We start from the raw sequence: 18,653 nt of genomic DNA on the forward strand, positions 1-18,653 counted from the left end.
TTATATGATCTCATGGTCATAGGAATAAATACTTGACACGCAGAAAACAGTAGCAACAAAATGACACGATCAACATGCTATGTCTATTAGTTTGGGTCTAGTCCATCACATGATTCTCCCAATGATGTGATCCAGTTATCAAGCAACAATACCTTGTACATAGTCAGAAGACCCTGACTATCCTTGATCAACTGGCTAGCCAACTAGAGGCTTGCTAGGGACAGTGTTTTGTCTATGTATCCACACATGTATCTAAGTCTTCATTCAATACAATTATAGCATGGATAGTAAATGATTATATTGATATAGTAATTATAATAATAACTTATTTATCATTGCCTCTAGGGCATAATTCCAACAGTCTCCCACTTGCACTAGAGTCAATAATCTAGTCCTCACATCGCCATGCGAATTACATTGTAATAAATCTAACACCCATACAGTTCTGGTGTTGATCATGCTTTGCCCGTGGAAGAGGTTTAGTCAGCGGGTCTGCCACATTCAGATCCATGTGCACTTTGCATATATTCACGTGCTCCTCCTTGACGTAGTCGCGGATGAGGTTGAAGCGTTGTTTGATGTGTCTGGTCTTTTTGTGAAACCGTGGTTCCTTTGCTATGACAATGGCACCCGTGTTGTCACAAAACAGGGTTATTGGATTCAGTGCGCTCGTGTCACGCCCAAGATGCGACCCTATCCTCAATTTGGCACGAAGGCTTCGTCAGGGATAGAAGCGCATCTCGTTGTGTCGCAAGAATGGAAATCGTTACATGTACATGTACTGAAAAGAATATATATATATATATATATATATATATATATATATATATATATATATATATATATATATAATTGGCTTACACTCGCCACAAGCTACATCAGAGTTACAGCAGTACAGTACATAATCATCATGAATAAGAGCAGGGTCCGACTACGGACGAAAACAAACGAGAAAAGAAGAACGACGTCCATTCTTGCTATCCCAGGGTGCCGGCCTGGATCCCATCCTAGATCGATGAAGAAGAAGAAGAAGCAACTCGAAATGATCAATCAACGCGCTCGCGTCAAGTAACCTTTACCTGTACCTGCAACTGGTGTTGTAGTAATCTGTGAGCCACAGGGGACTCAGCAATCTTGTTTCCAAAGGTATCAAGACTAGCAAAGCTGATTACATGAGGTAAGGTTAAGTGGTGAGGTTGCAGCAGCGGCTAAGCATATATTTGGTGGCTAAACTTACGAGTACAAGAAATAAGAGGGGGAAGATCTACGCATAGCGGACGTGAACTACTCATGATCAAATGAATGATCCTGAACACCTACCTACATCAGACATAACCCTACCGTGTCCTCTATCGGAGAAGGAACTCACGAAAGAGACAGTCACGGTTACGCACTTAGTTGGCAGATTTTAATTAATTAACTTCAAGTTATCTAGAACCAGTGTTAAACAAAGTTTCCACGTTGCGACATAACCGCGGGCACGGCTTTCCGAAAAGATTTAACCCTGCAGGGGTGCTCCAACTAGTCCATCACAAATTACCACAAGCCGCATAGAAATCCTCAATCACGAAGCTCGCGATCTCGTCGGATTCCCTAGTGGAAAACCTCAACTCTGAGATTACCCAAAGCATCACCGGAATCCCGATGCACAAGATATTCCATCAAAGGTAAAACTAATCCGGCAAGGCCGCCCAACGTGTCGACGATCCCGATAGGAGTCATGTACCTCGTTCTCACGACACAACGGATGAGCTAGACGTCGAGATCGCTAAACCACCGGGTGACCAGAGGGGCGCCGGACATCGTCAGGTGGGGCCAACACTCATGAGGAGCACTGACCCGGGGGTTGATTAAATTTCCTCGGGTTAATTACTCCCTATGAAGTTCATTAGTTATTAGGCAAATGTAGTACCAAAGTTGGGCCTTGCCAGACCAGCTTTAATCTAAAACGAATTATCAAGGGGGTCCCCATAACAACCCCGATCGTGTTAGGAGCGCTTATTTATGGAACATAACACCGGTAGCCGAAAACTAAGGGGGAAAAGGTGGAACAAAACACCAGGCTAGAAAGGCCGAGCCTTCCACCTTTTACCAAGTATATAGGTGCACTAAATTAAATATCATATAGTATGGTGATATGACAAGGAACCCATGTTATCACATGGAAGCAACTGCACCGGCAACTAGCAATGCTAACAACAAGGTTAAGCAAGCAGTAACATAGCCAAACAGTGGTTTGCTAGGTCGAACAGGTTGAAGGTTTCATGGCATTGTTGAGAGGCTTATATTTAACATGTGGTAGGCAACGAGACACAATCGATAGCATCGAAATAACTAGCATGGCAATGATAGTAATGGTATCTGGGGAAATGGTCATCTTGCCTGAGATCCCGTTTGGAAGAAGTACAACTCCATGAAGCATACGAACCAACGTAGTCGAACGGATCCTCACATTCCGACACGCTTGCGGAAATCTAGCGAGACGGAGCAAACCGGAAACAAACATCAACACAGATATTCACCACACGATGCACAACATGATGCATAACCTACTATGATGCACGATCAGTTCAATGATGCAAGGGATGGCATGGCAATTCACCTCACACAAACTCTACACATTAAGTGAAGCTCCATATGCAACGGGTTGCATATCAACGAAACTCCACGATTAATTATTTAATTCACTCCCGATTATTTACTCGACAATATTAAATTGTAGTTAACATGGCAAGGGGTGAGCGATGATCCTACCTGACATCCTAGTTCGGGTAACACGCGAAACATGGATCGGAGCTACGGCACAAGAGACATGCAACACACGATATATGCCATGAATGCATCATCCATGCGACTTACAACAACACGGCAAGAAGGGAAAGAAGCATATGTCGCCACGGCGAGCGAGAGGGAACCTTGGCGGCAAAACGAAAACGATGCCACGACAACATTCCTATCCCGATAACTCAACGGGGTATCGGATCCAACGAATAGGGAGCGTGTGCGGGAACGCTAAATAAAGAATGGGGTGATCCCGTATCTTGGGTTCCCATGTGTCGAGGCACAACAAAAGAAGTACACGTGCAACGGGCAACATATGGTGCATATATATATTCAACTCATACATCATATGTGTTCGGTACATGACACGTCCCATCGGTATACCTTCGAGGCGTGCAATTCGGAGGGGTTCAGTTCAGTGAAGGGGAACAACGGTCGTCGTGGACGTCGTGGAAGTCATGGTACCGTTCTCGTCGACGGTAGTCGTACACGGTTCTTCTCGTCGGCACACGGTCTTCGGCGTCGGTTCATGGTCTTCGGCGATGGTAGTCGAACTCATTCTGGGGGTCGTCGAGGACATCGTGGACTCGGCGAACTTGTCGATTCCACGATGTCGGGGATGCTGCGCGCGGCGATGGCAAGCGGCAGCACAAGCTTGCAACATCTTCTAGCATGCAAGCAACCTACATCTACTAGCAGCAAGCAGGCAAAAGCAAGAGCAGCAGCAACATCTACGCAACAGCATCTACGCAACAACAAGCATGCCAAGAAGCAAGAGCAAGCTAGCAGCAACATCGGCCACGACAAGCACTAGCAGCAGCTAGCAACTAACGGCAGCAGCAAGCTACAGCACGAAACAGCCTAGCAGCATGAACAGCAACAACAACCTGCAGGCACAGCCACGGCAGCAAGAGCAACATCATAAGCTCAACAGCATCACGCATCGGCAGCGGTGCAAGTAGGCAACGGCCTGGCATCAGGCAGCTATGGCACTTCAGGCAAGGCAGCATGCCAACAACAACAGCACATCGGGTAGGGGAACGGCGGCCATGGCGAGCTGTTGGTGATCGGAGGCGCGGGAGAAGAGGCGGGCAACCGGCGAGCACGCGGGGAACGGCGGCGCCTCGGGCAGGGGCTGGCGAACCAAGGCGGAGCACCACGGGTGACGCCGGTGGCTCGACAAGCCGACGCGCGCAGGGGGCGAGGCCGAGGCCAGGAACCCGCGGGGCTGGGCGGCACGGCGAGGCAGAGGAGGCGGGTAACCGGCGGCGAGGGAGAGGAGAGGCGAGGCCATGGCGGGGCGGGGACGGACGAGGCGGCCACGCGGGGAGAGGAGAGGGCGGCTCGGGCGGCGACCGGCTGCTGGCGGTGGGGATGAGGCACGGAGGCGAGGGCGGCTGGATGAGGGAGACGCACGGGGAGATGGGGGTCTCGGGGTGGCTCGCTAGGCGCTAGGGCACTGGCGGCTGGGCCTGGGCTGGGAAGGCCTCTCCCTCTTGGGTTTTTTTTCCTTTAAATAAAAAATCAGAGAACAAACATAAAGAAAAAAAAATAGGTTTTTAACAAAAATGAAGAAAATGCCTTTTACTCCTTTTAAAGAAATATACCCAACTTTAAAAATAGATTGGCATTTTTTTAAACGAATAAAAAACTAAAACCTTTTAAATAATTAAAAATTAAAACCTCTTTTATTTTAAGAATAAAATAAAAGCCCTTTAAAAGAGAAAAGTAAATGAGACGGTTTTAGAATAAAACCAAAGGAGAAAAATAAAGAAAACCCAAGGGTTGCCCCCACATTTAATAAAATGATTTTCTTTAAAAGAATACAAAGCTTTTTTTTAAGTAGGGGTTAAAATGGAAACTTTAGCAAACCGCAAAAACAAATACAAGAGGAGAGGAAGGGAGAGGTTCGCGGTGTAACAGGGCTTTGAGGTGGCTCTCACGCACACACTCTCATCACGGCAACAAACGACGTCACACTCACAAAGCACTAACACCCAACAACACGGAGCAACAAGCAACACCGACAAAACACAGTTGACACGATGCCATGCATGATGCCATGATGCAAACTACATGATGAAGTAGCAAACAAAAATAACCACACGACGGAATCGGAAATAAAGGGGGAATCTTCTGGGGCGTTGGTCTCGGGTTGTCACAACTCTCCTACACTACAAGAGGATCTTGCCCCGAGATCCAAGAATGAAAGGGGGAGAGGACGAGAAAGCAAGAGGTAAAACTTAGTCGCTTCTTTGACAAACAAGTGAAACCAATGATCCTTGAAGGTTGCAAAGAGATGAGGACTGATATGAGAAGGAAGCAAGAATTCACGAAAAATTTCGGCAACACTTCGGTAGGAAAATGGGACAAAAAATTCGATAAGAAGGAAGAAATAGACAATATTCACAGCCAACAACTAAATATAACAAGGGAAGACCATGATCTTGATAGAACAACATGACTGACCCGAAAGAGCAACAACACAAAGCCTCCGGAACAAGAGAATAGGAACTAGCTCATACGGAAGAAGAGAATGAAGAAAAAAATGACAACTATCAACACAATAGGATTGAAGAGCCTCCGGAAAGAGAATTGACGTAGTAGTTGGAAAACCAACAACAAAAAGAACAAGATAGTAATGGGCTTATAAAATTATCTCAACATCTATGAGGTGACATCCAACCACTAAAAGAAACAAGGGTTGATTGGGAGAAACAAGATATGACCAATTTCTTACACCAAGAGGAATTATTGAGAACTTGGATTAATGACAAGCACCATGATAGCAACAACCCATAGGAAATGCTTTAGGTGAACTCCAAACCAAGATAGCTCAATGAAGAAATCATGGGTTGAAATATCTCATGATCAAAGAATTGGTGGATTTAATTATCTCATTCTTGAAAGGAAATCTCTTCGAGGCTCCTACACTAACAAGAATGCTATAAAACCACCTCAAGGATAAAGGAAGAACAATTGCACATATAAATGCAAGAGAAAGGATACTTGAGGTTCTCCAACAAGAATCTTGAAGAACACATGAGAATGGATTGAAACCTTGATGAACCACCATGAAGGATCTCCGTATACGAATGAATGATGCAAAGATATCAAGGTAGAAAGAATAAGATTATGACCTTGCAAAGATTTAGATGAAGCTTCACAAAGAGATACTTAAGAGAACTTGGAACTCCGGAAAAGAAAGATAAGCACATGGGATGAAGAATTGATATGATGAGCCACTACGGAAGAAGAATTGGGATCACTTTGATGCAACAAGAATAAGAATTATGTTATGCTTATCCTTCATCAAGTTTAATTGATGACAAGCAACGGATTTAGCATACAGCTTATTCCTCTTGAAAAGATTAAAGAGAGATAGATAAAGCACAAACTAGAAGAAATGTTGCAAGAAACACCGGTGAGAATTGAAATGAACAAGCCAACCATGAATGAATGGAGATACATGAGAATGAAGAGATCATGAGCCACCTGAGAGAAAACTTGAACAAGGCACCGGATAATCGAGAGACGAACGAAGAGACAACAATTGAGAAGAATTGAGGATGAAAGATGAAAGCTGAAAGCTGAGAACGAAGAATCTTCTAAAATGATGGCCTTCGGAGGAACGAGAAATAAAAACAACTCAGAGAAGCAGCGGATAGCACGAAAGGGATTACTCATGATTGACAACAAATGAGAGGATACACGAAGCTGAGATGACAGTCTTCACAAGAATGGAACAAGACTGAGAGAAACACTCCTTTGAATTTGCAAGCTGAGAATGATGACGAGAACAACACCACCAAAAATTAATGAGACACTCTGGGATAAAGAAGAATGAAATGTTGAGCCAATATGAGAATTAATTCAAATAGATCTTGAAGAAGTAATATGAGTGATGAAAAGAATTAATGATCTCCGCGCAAGGATTAAAAGAGCCAGGAAAGATCCTGGGAAAGAACCTGTGGGTTATGGTCCCACTCAAAGAAATCACCGTTGAAAAGATTGCTTAGAAGAGAGATATTGCACCGGTATAAATGACAACTAGATGAGGCTGAGCACCTTGAAATAAATGAAAGAATTGAAAACAAGAATTTCTGAAATATCTTTAACACTTCGGATAGAAAGAGAGAGGAATTAATAACAAGATAGGCTGATAAAAATTTCCGACATGGGAAAGAATTAACAAGGATGAAAAGGACAAGATGAACATGGACAACTGAATTAAATTCACCAGAAAAATATAACCAGGTTGAAGGAATGATGAACTAGAACTCCTGAAAATCTACACAATGAATCGCCGGGTAAGAGAGAAAAGAACAAACAGCGGAAGCACAATGAAATGAATGCGCTTGTATGAAATCCAATCCCCGAAGAAAAAGGGCGGGAGGGCGGGGAAAAACAAAGATGACTTGGGACAGATGAGATGAACTCCGGATGAAATGAGAGAACGATCTTGCAAAATTAGAGAGGATAGACTACACTTGAAGAGAAGCACACCGGTTGAATGGAATTGATACGATGACTTTGGTTGAAAGGAATTGATAGGACAATTGATAGAGCAAAAGAATTAGTATTCACATAAAAATATGAGAACACCTCTTGGAAAGGTCTGAAATGACCACTTGACATCGAAGCAACACAAATTTGTTGGAAGATCGTCCTATAAGTAACTACTTGAATTCCCACCTAAGAATTCCCGAAATATCTGGTCATGCAATCTGGTACACGGATACAAGGAGTAATAATCACACAACTCCTATACTAACCCGTCACCTGTATCACATCCGGCAACACACAACCAGAATCTCGGACCCTCATCTACAACAGACCCTCGTGATCACAACGATACAAAGTATGGCAGTACTCTTGAACAATCTGCACCAGTACTGGGGACATCGGGGTCATCTTGCCACTACTAGTATTGAAGCAATTATGAACATCCTTCGTTCTGAGATACTAAGAAATCTGAATGATAACGATGTGCTCAAGAATCCCCTCGAGCTCCACTCCCCTGAAACTCAAAGCAGATAGGAGGCACCAAGACAGAACTCCGTCACATCGGCATCATATAGATTCCAAAAATATCCGCGTGATTCTAAAAAAAATTTGAGTGAGAAGAGGAGTAGAATTAAATTATTACGTCAAGATTCCTCACCAGAGCATAGAAGAGGAGAAAAAAGAATCCTACTCGCCGATATATAACTAGACTCAAATAATTTTTTCACTAGACTCGACTCGGCCAAGTTCGATCAATCAAGGGGGCTCCTAGGTCGGTACTGCTCTGATAACAACTTGTCTCGCCCAAGATGCGACCCTATCCTCAATTTGGCACGAAGGCCTCGTCAGGGATAGAAGCGCATCTCGTCGTGTCGCAAGAATGGATATCGTTACACGTACATGTACTGAAAAGAAGATATATATATACATGTACTGAAAAGAAGATATATATATATATATATTATGTACTGTACTGTTGTAACTCTGATGTAGCTTGTGGCGAGTGTAAGCCAATTCTATATATATATATATATATATATATATATGATCTAGACTAGCCCCACATATCAATACTAGTCTTTTCTGCGCACTTTGTCCTCACTCATGCGCACCCGGGATCAACTTCCCGGTCGGTCACCCATCCTAGAACTACTCCAAGCCGAGCACGCTTAACTTGTGAGTTCTGTTCGAATGGGCTCCAGTCTTTTCTGCGCACTTTGTCCTCACTCATGCGCACCCGGGATCAACTTCCCGGTCGGTCACCCATCCTAGAACTACTCCAAGCCGAGCACGCTTAACTTGTGAGTTCTGTTCGAATGGGCTCCCGGAAAAGAAGGAATTCCTTATTGATATGAGTAGTCTATCATCCCTAATAAGCCAGGCTATCACATACACCACCACTCAGAGGAACCGACGTCCTCGTCGGGCCACAGGAGCGTTCCCTCTTGGTACAAACGTATGTGCATCCAGTCCGGTACATGTACCATGCCGTGTGCCACGACGGGTCACAAACGTCATGAACAACATGACCGCACACCTGTCCGCAAACATCCGTGTAACCGTGAGGGTCGGCTCTGATACCAAACTTGTAACGCCCCGGACACACCCGCCGACGGTCGTTACTCCTGGCGGGATCTAGACTGACCCCACATATCAATACAAGTCTTTTCTGCGCACTTTGTCCTCACTCATGCGCACCCGGGATCAACTTCCCGGTCGGTCACCCATCCTAGAACTACTCCAAGCCGAGCACGCTTAACTTGTGAGTTCTGTTCGAGTGGGCTCCCGGAAAAGAAGGAATTCCTTATTGATATGAGTAGTCTATCATCCCTAATAAGCCAGGCTATCACACTGTACCTGCAACTGGTGTTGTAGTAATCTGTGAGCCACAAGGGACTCAGCAATCTCATTTCCAAAGGTATCAAGACTAGCAAAGCTTATTAGGTGAGGTTGCAGCAGCGGCTAAGCATATATTTGGTGGCTAAACTTACAAGTACAAGAAATAAGAGGAGGAAGATCTACGCATAGCGGACGTGAACTACTCATGATCAAATGAATGATCCTGATCACCTACCTACGTCAGACATAACCCCACCGTGTCCTCGATCGGAGAAGGAACTCACGAAAGAGACAGTCACGGTTACGCACTCAGTTGGCAGATTTTAATTAATTAACTTCAAGTTATCTAGAACTAGTGTTAAACAAAGTTTCCACGTTGCCACATAACCACGGGCACGGCTTTCTGAAAAGATTTAACCCTGCAGGGGTGCTCCAACTAGTCCATCACAAATTACCACAAGCTGCATAGAAATCCTCAATCACGAAGCTCGTGATCTCGTCGGATTCCCTAGTGGAAAACCTCAACTCTAAGATTACCCAAAGCATCACCGGAATCCCGATGCACAAGATATCCGTCAAAGGTAAAACTAATCTGGCAAGGCCGCCCGACGTGTCGACGATCCCGATAGGAGTTGCGTAACTCGTTCTCAGGACACGACGGATGAGCTAGACGTCGGGATCGCTAAACCTCCGGGTGACCAGAGGGGCGCCGAACATCGCTTAGGTGGGGCCAACACTCATGAGGAGCACTGCCCGGGGTTGATTAAATTTCCTCGGGTTAATTAATCCTATGCAGTTCATTAGTTATTAGGCAAATGTAGTACCAAAGTTGGGCCTTGCCAGACCAGCTTTAATCTAAAATGAATTATCAAGGGGGTCCCAATAACAACCCCGATCGTGTTAGGAGGGCTCATTTATGGAACATAACACCGGTAGTCGAAAACTAAGGGGGCAAAGGTGGAACAAAACACCAGGCTAGAAAGGCCGAGCCTTCCACCTTTTACCAAGTATATAGGTGCAGTAAATTAAATAGCATATAGTATGGTGATATGACAAGGAACCCATGTTATCACATGGAAGCAACTGCACCTGCAACTAGCAACCTAACAACAAGGTTAAGTAAGCAGTAACATAGCCAAACAATGGTTTGCTAGGTCGAACAGGTTGAAGGTTTCATGGCATTGTTGAGAGGCTGATATTTAACATGTGGTAGGCAACGAGACACAATCGATAGCATCGAAATAACTAGCATGGCAATGATAGTAATGGTATCTGGGGAAATGGTGATCTTGCCTGAGATCCCGCTTGGAAGAAGTACAACTCCATGAAGCAGATGAACCAACGTAGTCGAATGGGTCCTCACATTCTGACATGCTTGCGGAACTCTATCGAGACAGAGCAAACTGGAAACAAACATCAACACAGATATTCACCACACGATGCACAACATGATGCATAACCTACTATGATGCATGATCAGTTCAATGATGCAAGGGATGGCATGGCAATTCACCTCACACAAACTCTACACATTAAGTGAAGCTCCATATGCAACGGGTTGCATATCGACGAAACTCCACGATTAATTATTTAATTCACTCCCGATTATTTACTCGACAATATTAAATTGTAGTTAACATGGCAAGGGGTGAGCGATGATCCTACCTGACATCCTAGTTCGGGTAACACGCGAAACATGGATCGGAGCTACGGCACAAGAGACATGCAACACACGATATATGCCATAAACGCATCATGCATGCGAGTTACAATAACACGGCAAAAAGGGAAAGAAGCATATGTCGCCACGACGAGCGAGAGGGAACCTTGGCGGCAAAACAAAAACGATGCCACGACAACGTTCCTATCCCGATAACTCAACGGGGTATCGGATCCAACGAATAGGGAGCGTGTGCGGGAACGCTAAATAAAGAATGGGGTGATCCCGTATCTCGGGTTCCCATGTGCCGAGGCACAACAAAAGAAGTACATGTGCAACGGGCAACATACTGTGCATACATATATTCAACTCATACATCATATGTGTTCGGTACACGACACGTCCCATCGGTATACCTTCGAGGCGTGCAATTCGGAGGGGTTCGGTTCAGTGAAGGGGAACAACGATCGTCGTGGACGTCGTGGAAGTCGTGGTACCGGTCTCGTCGACGGTAGTCATACACGGTTCTTCTCGTCCGCACAGGGTCTTCGGCGTCGGTTCATGGTCTTCGACGACGGTAGTCGAACTCGTTCCGGGGGTCGTCGAGGACGTCGTGGACTCGGCGAACTTGTCGATTCCACGGTGTCGGGGATGGTGCGCGCGGCGACGGCAAGCGGCAGCACAAGCTTGCAACATCTTCTAGCATGCAAGCAACCTACATCTACTAGCAACTAGCACTAGCAGCAAGCAGGCAAAGGCAAGAGCAGCAACAACATATACGCAACAGCATCTACGCAACAGCAAGCATGCCAAGCAGCAAGAGCAAGCTAGCAGCATCATCGGCCACGGCAAGCACTAGCAGCAGCTAGCAACTAACGGCAGCAGCAAGCTATAGCACGAAGCAGCCTAGCAGCATGAACAACAACAGCAACCTGCAAGCACAGCCACGACAGCAAGAGCAACAACATAAGCTCAGCAGCATCACGCATCGGGAGCGGCGCAAGCAGGCAACGGCCTGGCATCAGGCAGCTATGGCACTTCAGGCAAGGCAGCATGCCAACAGCAACATCACATCGGGCAGGGGAACGGCGGCCATGGCGAGCTGTTGGTGACCGGAGGCGCGGGAGAAGAGGCGGGCAACCGGCGAGCACGCGGGGAATGGCGGCGCCTCGGGCAGGGGCTGGCGAACCAAGGCGGAGCACCACGGGTGACGCCGGCGGATCGGCAAGCCGGCGCGCGCAGGGGGCGAGGCCGAGGCCAGGAACCCGTGGGGCTGGGCGGCATGGCGAGGCAGAGGAGGCGGGTAACCGGCGGTGAGGGAGAGGAGAGGCGAGGCCATGGCGGGGTGGGGACGGACGAGGCGGCCACGCGGGGAGAGGAGAGGGCAGCTCGGGCGGCGACCGGTTGCTGGCGGCGGGGATGAGGCAGGGAGGCGAGGGCGGGTGGAGGAGGGAGACGCACGGGGAGATGGGGGTCTCGGGGTGGCTCGCTAGGCGCTAGGGCACTCGCGGCTGGGCCTGGGTTGGGAAGGCCTCTCCCTCTTGGGTTTTTTTCCTTTAAATAAAAAAACAAAGAACAAACATAAAGAAAAAAAGGGTTTTAATAAAAATGAAGAAAATGCCTTTTACTCCTTTTAAAGAAATATACCTAACTTTAAAAATAGATTGGCATTTTTTAAACGAATAAAAAACTAAAACCTTTTAAAGAATTAAAAATTAAAACCCTTTTGAAGAATAAAATAAAACCTCTTTTATTTAAAGAATAAAATAAAAGCCCGTTAAAAGAGAAAAGTAAATGAGACGGTTTTAGAATAAAACCAAAGGAGAAAAATAAAGAAAACCCAAGGGTTGCCCCCACATTTAATAAAATGATTTTCTTTAAAAGAAGACAAACTTTTTTTTAAGTAGGGGTTAAAATGGAAACTTTAGCAAACCACAAAAACAAATACAAGAGGAGAGGAAGGGAGAGGTTCGCGGTGTAACATGGCTTTGAGGTGGCTCTCACGCACGCACTCTCATCACGCCAATAAACGACGTCACACTCACAAAGCACTAACACCCAACAACACGGAGCAACAAGCAACACCGACAAAACACAGTTGACATGATGCCATGCATGATGCCATGATGCAAACTACATGATGAAGCAACAAACAAAAATAACCACACGACGGAATCGGAAATAAAGGGGGAATCTTCTGGGGCGTCGGTTTCGGGCTATCACAGCTCGACACTACTCCAAGATCCATCATGAACTGCTTCATCCAGACACCCTTCTTAGCTGCCTCTGAGGCAGCCATGTACTCCGCTTCACATGTAGAATCAGCTATGACGCTTTGCTTGGAACTGCACCAGCTTACTGCACCCCCATTAAGAATAAATACGTATCCGGTCTGCGACTTAGAGTCGTCCGGATCTGTGTCAAAGCTTGCATCGACGTAACCTTTTATGGCGAGCTCTTTGTCACCTTCATATACGAGAAACATCTCCTTAGTCCTTTTCAGGTACTTCAGGATATTGTTGACCGCCGTCCAGTGATCCACTCCTGGATTACTCTGTAACCTGCCTGCCATACTTATGGCCAGGCTAACGTCCGGTCTAGTGCACAACATTGCATACATGATAGAACCTATGGCTGAAGCATAGGAGACGATGCTCATATGCTCTCTATCTTTATTAGTTGGTGAGCACTGAGTCTTACTCAATCTCGTACCTTGTAAAACTGGCAAGAACCCCTTCTTGGACTGTTCCATTTTGAACCTCTTCAAAACTTTATCAAGGTATGTGCTTTGTGAAAGTCCTATCACGCGTTTTGATCTATCCCTATAGATCTTTACGCCTAGAATGTAAGCAGCTTCTCCTAGGTCCTTCATTGAGAAACTTTTATTCAAGTAATCATTTATGCTCTCCAAAAACTCCACGCCGTTTCCAATCAGTAATATGTCATCCACATATAGTATTAGGAACGCCACAGAGCTCCCACTCACTTTCTTGTAAATACAAGATTCTCCAACCACTTGTATAAACCCAAATGCTTTGATCACCTCATCAAAGTGTTTATTCCAACTCCGAGATACTTGCACCAATCCATAAATGGATCGCTGGAGCTTGCACACTTTCTTAGCATTTTTAGGATCGACAAAACCTTCGGGTTGCATCATATACAACTCTTCCTTAAGGAAACCGTTAAGGAACGGCGTTTTGACATCCATCTGCCAGATTTCATAATCGAAAAATGCAGCTATTTCTAACATGATTCGGACGGACTTAAGCATCGCTACGGGTGAGAATGTCTCATCGTATTCAATCCCTTGAACTTGTGAAAAAACCTTTGCCACAAGTCGAGCTTTATAAACGGTCACATTACCGTCAGCGTCCGTCTTCTTCTTAAAGATCCATTTGTTCTGAATAGCCTTGCGGCCTTCAGGTAGTACTTCCAAAGTCCACACTTTGTTTTCATACATAGATCCTATCTCGGACTTCATGGCCTCCAGCCATTTGTTGGAATCCGAGCCCACCATTGCTTCTTCATAATTCGCAGGCTCATTGTTGTCCAACAACATATTGATAAGACGGGATTACCGTACCATTCTAGAGTAGTACGCGGTCTCGTCGACCTGTGAGGTTCGACAGGAACTTGATCCGGAGTTTCATGATCATCATCATTAACTTCCTCCTCAACTGGCGTTGCAACGACAGGGGTTTCCCCTTGCCCTGCGCCACCATCCAGAGGTATGAGAGGTTCGACAACCTCATCAAGTTCTATCTTCCTCCCACTCAATTCTCTCGAGAGAAACTCCTTCTCGAGAAAAGCTCCGTTCTTAGCAACAAACACTTTGCCCTCGGATTTGAGATAGAAGGTATACCCAAATGTCTCTTTTGGGTAACCTATGAAGACGCACTTTTCCGCTTTGGGTTCCAGCTTTTCAGGCTGAAGCTTTTTGACATAAGCATCACATCCCCAAACTTTAAGAAACGACAACTTTGGTCTTTTGCCATACCACAGTTCATATGGTGTCGTCTCAACGGATTTTGATGGTGCTCTATTTAAAGTAAATGTAGTTGTTTCTAATGCATAACCCCAAAACGATAACGACAAATCGGTAAGAGACATCATAGATCGCACCATCTCTAATAAAGTACGATTACGACGTTCAGACACACCATTACGCTGTGGTGTTCCAGACGGTGTCAACTGTGAAACAATTCCACATTGTCTTAAGTGAGCACCAAACTCAAAACTCAGATATTCACCCCCACGATCAGACCGTAGGAACTTGATCTTCTTGTTACGATGATTTTCAACTTCACTCTGAAATTGCTTGAACTTTTCAAATGTTTCAGACTTGTGCTTCATCAAGTAGACATAACCATATCTACTCAAATCGTCAGTGAAGGTGAGAAAATAACGATATCCGCCGTGTGCCTCCACACTCATCGGACCACACACATCGGTATGTATGATTTCCAACAAGTCACTTGCACGCTCCATTGTTCCGGAGAACGGAGTTTTAGTCATCTTGCCCATGAGGCATGGTTCGCACGTGTGAAGTGAATCAAAGTAAGTGACTCCAAAAGTCCATCAGTATGGAGTTTCTTCATGCGCTTTACACCAATATGACCTAAGCGGCAGTGCCATAAAACATGGCGCTATCATTGTTAACTCTAACTCTTTTGGTCTCAATGTTATGTATATGTGTATTATCACTATCAAGATTCAATATGAACAATCCTCTCACATTGGGTGCATGACCATAAAAGATATTACTCATAGAAATAGAACAACCATTATTCTCTGACTTAAACGAGTAACCGTCTCGCAATAAACAAGATCCAGATATAACGTTCATGCTTTACGCATGCACTAAATAACAATTATTTAAGTTCATAACTAATCCTGATGGTAACTGAAGTGAAATTGTGCCGACGACGATTGCATCAACCTTGGAACCATTTCCCACGCGCATCGTCACTTCATCCTTCGCCAGCCTTCGCTTATCCCGCAGTTCCTGTTTCGAGTTGCAAATATGAGCAACAGAACCGGTATCGAATACCCAGGCACTACTACGAGAGCTGGTTAAGTACACACCAATAACATGTATATCAAATATACCTGATTTTCCTTTGGCCGCCTTCTTATCAGCCAGATACTTGGGGCAGTTGCGCTTCCAGTGACCGATACCCTTGCAATAATAGTACCCCGTTTCACGCTTAGGTCTAGCTTTGGGTTTCTTCGTCGGATTGGCAACAGGCTTGCCGCTCTTCTTCGAATTACCCTTCTTTCCTTTGCCGTTTATTTTGAAACTAGTGGTCTTATTCACCATCAACACTTGATGCTCTTTACTGAGTTCTCACTCTGTGACTTTCAGCATCGCGAATAACTTGCCGGGTGACTTGTTTATCCCTTGCATGTTATAGTTCAACACAAAGCCCTTATAGCTTGGCGGCAGTGATTGAAGAATTCTGTCAGTGATAGCCTCTTGCGGGAGTTCAAGCTTAACCCGAGTGTTCCGCGTGTGCAACTGTTTTGCACCCGTTGTATGTGAACGTTGAGTCTATCACACCTGATCATCACGTGGTGTCTCGAAACGACGAACTGTAGCAACGATGCACAGTCGGGGAGAACACAATTTCGTCTTGAAATTTCAGTGAGAGATCACCTCATAATGCTACTGTCGTTCTAAGCAAAATAAGGTGCATAAAAGGATTAACATCACATGCAATTCATAAGTGACATGATATGGCCATCATCACGTGCTTCTTGATCTCCATCACCAAAGCACCGACACGATCTTCTGTCACCGGTGCCACACCATGATCTCCATCAACGTGTCGCCATCGTGGTTGTCGTGCTACTCATGCTATTACTACTAAAGCTACATCCTAGCAATATAGTAAACGCATGTGCAAGCACAAATATTAGTTTAAAGACAACCCTATGGCTCCCGCCGGTTGCCGTACCATCGACGTGCAAGTCGATATTAACTATTACAACATGATCATCTCATACATCCAATATATCACATCACATCGTCGGCCATATCACATCACAAGCATACCCTGCAAAAACAAGTTAGACGTCCTCTAATTGTTGTTGCATGTTTTACATGGTGACGATGGGTATCTAGTAGGATCGCATCTTACTTACACAAACACCACAACAGAGATGTATGAATTGCTATTTAACCTCATCCAAGGACCTCCTTGGTCAAATCCGATTCAACTAAAGTTGGAGAAACCGACACTCGCCAGTCATCTTTGAGCAACGGGGTTGCTCGTAGCGATGAAACCCGTCTCTCGTAAGCGTACGAGTAATGTCGGTCCGAGCCGCTTCGATCCAACAATACCGTGGAATCAAGAAAAGACTAAGGAGGGCAGCAAATCGCACATCACCGCCCACAAAAACTTTTGTGTTCTACTCGAGATGACATCTACACATGAACCTAGCTCATGATGCCACTGTTGGCGAATGTCGCATGGAAAACAAAAATTTCCTACGCGCACGAAGACCTATCATGGTGATGTCCATCTACAAGGGGGATTTCAGATCTACGTACCCTTGTAGATCGCACATCAGGAAGCGTTAATAAACGCGGTTGATGTAGTGGAAGTTCCTGTCACCTGTTACTGCGCTCTTAAGGATACTAAGGTCGGATGCGCATAGGTGACAATGTGCAACCTTGCCGTTAACACATCTACCTATGAAGAGGGCAAAGTAGTGCAAGGCAGGGAAATGAATGCTTCCTATGGTAGCTTGCGTGATGTCTCTAGTTTCTCCAACAGTTATACTAGAGACAAAATCTCTAACCGAAGACTTAGCAGGATCATTAAGACTACCCCCATCGGGTATCTTGCAAATCCTATTGAAATCCTCCAAATCCATGGTGTAGGATTTATCATACAGATCAAACAGTATGGATGAGTCACGGCCAACTGAAAATTTAAATCTACACATGAAAGAGGCAGTGAGCATAGCATACTGTTCACATTTATCTGAGAGGAATTCTTCTAACCCGGCATTGCGGACAAGTGTATCAAACTCATCCTTGAAACCTGCTTCGATCATGAACTCATCGGAAGGCCATTCACATGGTTGTACCGGTGCGTCCCTTAGTTGATAAGGATCGGGCTCCCGAATAGAAAGACGGGGACCCTTCTTACTTGAGGAACCACCATGAAACTTCCTCCTGAACATAATTTCCTTCTGCTGAAATTTTTGAAGTTCAAGAGAAAAGTGAATAACGACCAACCACACCTTGTAGCAATTACTCCTACTAGTGCCTAGAGATCATATCACGCTCTAGAACTACTTGGGACTAGCTAAAATCAACATTTCAAGCTCAAGAATAGGGTCACCAAGGTAGCAAGAATACACGAAGGATAAAGCACTAGAGCAAAAACTAATTGGACCAATGGAGGAGTCACTTACCAAGGAGTAACTTCCCCAAAACAGTTCGGAGAATGGTGCTTTGAGCAAGGAGATCGAAAATCTCAGCCAAATGAGCAAGAACACGGGTTTGAGCTGCGAAACGATTTTTTCTGAAGGTAGGAGAAGAGGATGGGAGCTGGAATGAGTGTAGGGGGTCCCTGTGGGCCACACAAGCTTGGTAGCCGCCACCAGGGGGAGGCGGCGGCTACAGGGCTTGTGGCCCACTGGTGTGGCCCCCAGGCCAGCTCTCAGTCCAGTATTTTTCAAAAAAATCCAGAAAAAATCATACTAGATTTTCAGGACCATCGGAGAACTTTTATTTTCGGGGTATTTTTCTCCGGGACGCTAAAACAGAAAGCAGGAAAAACTAAACTAAATCTATCATTTTTCTTCTAAGCAACAGAAAGTGAAAGCTTAAAACAGAGGTATGTCACTCTTT

The sequence above is a fragment of the Hordeum vulgare genome, chromosome 2H, assembly GCF_904849725.1.
Source record: "Hordeum vulgare subsp. vulgare chromosome 2H, MorexV3_pseudomolecules_assembly, whole genome shotgun sequence".
NCBI lineage: Eukaryota > Viridiplantae > Streptophyta > Magnoliopsida > Poales > Poaceae > Hordeum > Hordeum vulgare.